This window comes from Mus pahari, chromosome 5, assembly GCF_900095145.1.
Source record: "Mus pahari chromosome 5, PAHARI_EIJ_v1.1, whole genome shotgun sequence".
Taxonomy (NCBI): domain Eukaryota; kingdom Metazoa; phylum Chordata; class Mammalia; order Rodentia; family Muridae; genus Mus; species Mus pahari.
The window spans coordinates 2,821,821-2,827,516 of NC_034594.1; the positions used below are offsets into that span (position 1 = coordinate 2,821,821).

The following is a 5,696-nucleotide window of genomic DNA, read 5'->3' on the forward strand; positions in this document are numbered from 1 at the left end:
GTGAGCAGTGAGAGGCCACTGGATGCCTCTCAGTGGGGAAGGCTCCAGAGAAAGCAAAGCAGCTGAGTAGTGCTGGGCCAAGTGTACAAATTCTAGGTGAAGAGAAACAAGGTTCAACCCTAACTCCAGCCTCTGGCTGAAAAACCAGCAATGTAGGAGTTACAAACTTATAAAGCTACACATATATAAAAGGGGAATCTCCAGTTTGTTAGAAAGATTCAAAATTGACACAATTAACACCTATTTACCACTGATTTCATTCATTTCTTTATACTGATTCTCATATAAGTATTCAAAAATTCTTAACTACTGAAGTAGTTTCCTCCTAGCAGCAGAGATATTCTGCATAAAAAGCGTCTCACTCCTGACCCTAGGAACACCGAAGTCACTGGGATCACGAGCCCTTTATAAGACTGATCAACCTGCTGTCACTACGATATGTTCCTATGATGACAGAGACTGAGTCTCCACACTCTTTTAAGAAAAATTAAATTGAAATCTTCATTTTTGGAACATAAAGCTGGGGGGCCCAAAATTTAAAACAAAATTTATTCCAAACCAGAATGAGCAGGACATCTAAAATTAATTAGCGGGAAGATTAACACCTTGGTCTATGATGACGTCCTCCACAATAGACTTTAAGTTCTAAAACTGTCATTAAGAGAGCACTGGTTAAAGTTAATCCAACGTGGTTCTTAAAGCTGTTAGTAAGCTTATTCATAACTCTTGTCAGGTAGCTGTTCTTCAGGAGCATTTACAACAATCTAGCACTTGGTAGACTGGCACACTCTATAAAACAGTGTAACATTTTGTAAACTAGCTGCAATTTTCAGTAGCTGAGTTCACCAGCCGTGTAACAGAATTATAATGTTCTCCTAAGCCATACGCATGCCTCATGTATACTAGTACTAATGGATTCCTCGGATACTCTTCACCAACTATAATAGGAGGAGCATCTGCCTGTAGTATCTCGATTGATGTTTGTAAGATGTGAGACAGAGCTCTTAGCTCGAGCTGACCGCCCCATGCCGCTGTGTTTACAATAGTGTCACAGTACTTCCCAAACTCTTCTGGCGTGTACATGTCTCCTGTGCTGGGGTTTGTCAGAAACGGCAGGAAGTCGTCTGAATGGCTTTGCATGTACTCAGCAGTCTGCCTCCTTAGGGTAGCCACAGTCAGCGCACAGTCTTGTTCTCTCAGCTGATCCTCGAGTGCTCCATACATACAATGACAATCAGATGGAATATGTTTAATTTCCAACTCTCTGGCTGCCAATATTTGAGCAAGTTTTTCACTCTCAAGATGTCTGGCTCCAGATAAGTTCTCAATTTCAGCCTCTGCTATCCTTTCTTCCCGCTCCTTTTCCAATGCAGCCTTCTTTTCCCGTCTCTTTTGTGCTTTTGAAATCCGAGGTGGTTGATTCTCAAGTACCAAGTTTGAAATGTTAACAGCAACAGAATCTATCTTACTGTTCTTGAATGTTAGCTTCAATTGCTCCAGTTATTCCCTGTGCTTTTGCTCCATTTCTCTCTCCAATTTAGCAACATCTTCTGTGAGCTGCTTCCTCCTCTTTTTGTCGTTTTTGGGAACAGCGTTCTTCATTCCCTGAATTTTGGCTTGCAGCTCCTTCTTCTCCTTCCGATGCCTTCTCACCAGCTGCTCCTCCTCCATGACGACGGACTCTATTCACTTTTATGACCTCTGAAAATAAATGTCCTCAGGGCTAGAGGCAGTTGTTAGAAGTATCACTGAAAAAAAGAACATGAAAATACTCTTCTTTCTTTCCCCTTCTGGTTTTTAGAGACAGGGTTTTTCTGTGTTGTCCTTTCTGTCCTGGAAGTCACTCAGTATACAAGGCTGGCCCCAAACTCACAGGTCCACCTGGCTTTGTCTCTCAAGTGCTGAGATTAAAGGTGCACGCCACCATCACCAAAGGAAAAGAATGCTGTGTCATGGAAATGTGTCACTTTTTAAAAACTGAATATGGGAAGAGGTTATTAATTAATCCTATACTATTTTTATTCCCCTTTACATCCCTTTTTATTGTACACATGTACGTTAACATTTACAGTGTTAGCAGAGCAACATATGGTAACTTTAAAATAGGTTATAGCCCAGACTTGGTGGTTCACATCTATAATTCAGCCCTTGGAAGTCTGAGGCTAAAAGGATCTCTGTGGCTTTGAGGCCAGCCTGGGCTACATCGGCAATTCCAGGCCAAGGTGGGTTACAGAGTGAGATTCTGTCTCAAACATTAAGTAAATATTAACATTCTGTATACTGTATGCACACATGCTTATTCACCACCTCTTTGCCTGATGAACAGAAGTAAAGTCTGGATCAGAAAGGAAAGTGTGAAGACTTTACAGTGTACACTTAGAAGACCTGAGTCACACTGAACTTCTCAGTGGTTGTTGAGAATCAGGCTTAGGATCCGGTGAGAATAACTCTGAAAGTCCTGACTAATTAGACAGTGGGCTGGACAAATGGACTGGAAACCTGCCTTCCCCTTCCACTGTCCTCCTGTCCTCTGCCTATGGAAACGCCCATTACTACAGAACTAGCAGCTTTCCTCTGGGATCTGCAATTCCTAAAACTGTAAGGATTGGAAGCAGGTGCCAATGCCAGGCAGAGTAAAGAATTTTCTGTTCCCACTAACCTCTAACAGTTCGCATTAGGGAAATGCACATCAGTCAACAGTAGCACTACTATGTGTCTCCTATCATGGGGGACCAAACACAGTCCCATTACAGATAGTTGAAAACAGTACTTATGTGTGACACAACTCTGAAATGATGCTGATAGACATAACTCAAGAACATTTACTCTTCAGAATATTTATTAGCCGAGCTTCCTTTAGATCTTATGTATTTCTCCAGACAAAGGCTGTAGGCCACACTGAATTGTGCATCTCTGTCACTACGGAGTATGAACAGAAGTCTGTCTTAGTTAGGGCTTTATTGCCACGAAGAGACATGACCACCGCAGCTCTTATAAAGAAAGACATTTAATTGGGGCTGACTTATGGTTCCATGATTTAGCCTATTGTCATCATGTCAGGAAAATGGTGGCATGAAGGCAGACACCTGGAGATCTGAGGGGTATACATTAGGAAGTGCAGACATCAGGAAGAGAGAGTGACACTGGGCCTGGCTTGAGCATCTCAGGCCTAAAGCCCACTCCCAGTGACACACTTCTTGAAACAAGGGGACACCTCCGAATAGTGCCACTGCTATGAGCATTTAGGGGCCATTTTCACTCAAACTATCACACAGTCTTACAAGTTGGCAGAGGTGCTGAGGCCACACGGAATTGTGTCACTGTTGCTGTGGATCATAGGTAGACAGTCTTACAGGTTGGTAAAGGTAGAAGGTTTCACTGCACACTCATCCTGGGCGCCACCCTTGGTTTCCACTACAGCAGGTGGCAGCTGATGGCTTGAGCACAGGTGACAAGTCCCCTCTACCTAAGAGCAGTCCTGTTCCACATATCTGGCAGTGTGGAACCCCAAATGCCCTACAGAGAGATGTTCTCTGGGGTTCAGTTAGAATCACTGAACAGGAGCATGTTGTGGCTGCTTCCATCTTCTGACACTTTAGTAGGAGAATCTCAGAGTATTCTGAGCCATATCTTAACCTGCTGCTGGGGCTGATGGAGGTCTTGGTGGAGGGGTGTTTAAGTGCTGCAGAGTGCACAAGAGAGACTGTGCTCCAACTTTCAGACCAACGGAACAACAACAAAAACCAAACTCTAAATCCACTGTGAGATAAAAGGAGCCATCATTTACCCAAGCATGCCATGGAAATAATAAAGCGTTCAAAGAGGGTTTCATATTATTTTTAGACTTTGAGTAGGAAAGAGTTCTGAGTCTGATGAGTCTGAGGAGAGATGGGGGGGGGAGACAGTCAGAGAGAGACAGAGACAGAGATAGCTAGGCCACGTGTGCACAATCAGGATGTAGGAAGGAGAGAGAGCCAGGAGAACCTGAAAGCAGACTTTAGGAAGGGACTAACTCCATAGCCCTGTGTCACTCCATAGCCCTATGTCAGCACCCCTGTGACACTTCCAGGGCTTAATTAATTCTTTAGGAGCAGTATAGATTTCCCAGTTCTCAAAAGCAGTCACATTACTTCTCCAAATGTGTGTGTGTGTGTGTGTGTGTGTGTGTGTGTGTGTGTGTGTGTACCTGTGAATAGGATCAACAAACAACTGCCACCTATTTAATGTATATATAGGTTCATTTGTCTTTGAGGGAATGCTATTACATCTCACCTCAGAGAATTCTGGAGCTTTCCTGAATACCTTGACTGCTGTTGTATAACCGAGGGCAGAGTGTTCATCCTAATTACTATTTCCAGCCAAGAAAGCCCAACAGGAGTCACCTGAGAATTTACCAAGAGACACAATTTAATGTCAGTGTAAGGATATTTTTTGGAAACTGATTCCCCTGGCCTTGCAAGACTCAATATGCTTTCCAACTGTGGCGTTCTATACCACACCCCCTGGTCATCTAAACCTGGATACCCTGATCCCACAGAGTAAAAGCAGGATCATGAGGCTACTACGCCCTTATCTACCTAGGTAGTGAGGTGTACCGGCATTCATGCTTTGAAATCAGATTAACTTGTACTGATTCTGGAGACCTTCGCATTCTGGAACGTCCCCACCTCCACTGAAAGTGGAAACGATCTGTAGACTATGTATATGTTGTTTACCTTCCTAAAATTCTTATGACTTAGGGGGATCCTAGCCCAACCAAGGAGTCCCTCTGCAAGCATCGTCCTGGCCGGCAGGGGGCAGCAGACTCCAACCCTGCGCTCTCGGGGCCTACGCCGCCGGGTGGGGAAGCGACTTCCCAGGGCCTTGGCCTCTGCTGACCCAGAGCTGCACCCTGCTCCCAGGCCGAGGACAGAAGAAGGACGTGGGATCTAGGACTCCACAACGCATGAACCAGCTCCACAGAGGACTCAGTTCTGTGCACGCTAAGGTGGGTCGCGGCTAGGCAGTGCGCCTGCGCAGAACTGCTTCCGGCTTGAGGGACTACGCTTGCGCATCTCCGCTTTTTCCGCTTTTCTCCAGCAGCAGCAAGGGCTCAAGGGTGCAGGTGAGCGGTGCATCCATCCTTAAAAGAAACTTTTCATGCAAAGGCATGAGCATAAACCGGTCTTTGCTGAGCATCTGCCCTCTCCTTCAGTCTCTCGATCTTCACAGCAGAAAACACTTAAGACGACCTGGGGAAGGAGGGATGGCATCTGCCCTCCCACAGATCTTTTCTGGCTCATCCTTCCAATTTCCTGAATTTCTGCCTTCTGTTTTACCCTTTACCTTCCCGGAGATGGGGCGTGGTGGTGGGTAAGGTTCAACCAAGACTAGCTTCAAAAATGGCTCTCATGCCCACTTAGCTCATAGGTAGGCAATTGGTTTATTTTTATGTGAAGATGCTTTGTGTATATTATTTACAGATCTCTTAGTGGGTGGGGAAGATTCTGGAGGATGTGAGACGGGGCTGAGCAGGGATTTTCAGTTTCCTATCCCGGGCAGTGAATAATTTTGTTGCATTGCATCCAGGACGTTTTCCAGTCCTGTATCAGCATCTAGCATCTGTCTGTTGCAGGAACATACAATAAACATGCCTCCCTCTTCCAGCCACACTCGATTCCTTTCAAGTTCTTACAGCCTCGAGGGGAGTTGGGGGG

The 5,696-nt window shown here is 45.1% G+C and overlaps 1 protein-coding gene and 1 pseudogene across 2 annotated transcripts in view; one reads left to right on the top strand and one right to left on the bottom strand.

The window, feature by feature from the left end:
• Window positions 1–744: 744 nt before the first annotated feature.
• Window positions 745–5,696, bottom strand: part of LOC110321344 — an 8,742-nt pseudogene continuing 3,790 nt past the window's right edge. Inside the window, exon 2 of the transcript XR_002380524.2 lies at window positions 745–1,682. The product of XR_002380524.2 is annotated as a deubiquitinase OTUD6B pseudogene (transcript). The remainder of the gene's footprint in view (window positions 1,683–5,696) is intronic.
• Tmem14a (transmembrane protein 14A) overlaps window positions 4,793–5,696 on the top strand; it is an 11,898-nt gene continuing 10,994 nt past the window's right edge. Inside the window, exon 1 of the mRNA XM_021199185.1 lies at window positions 4,793–5,104. The gene's annotated coding sequence lies outside the window, so the exon portion shown is untranslated. The remainder of the gene's footprint in view (window positions 5,105–5,696) is intronic.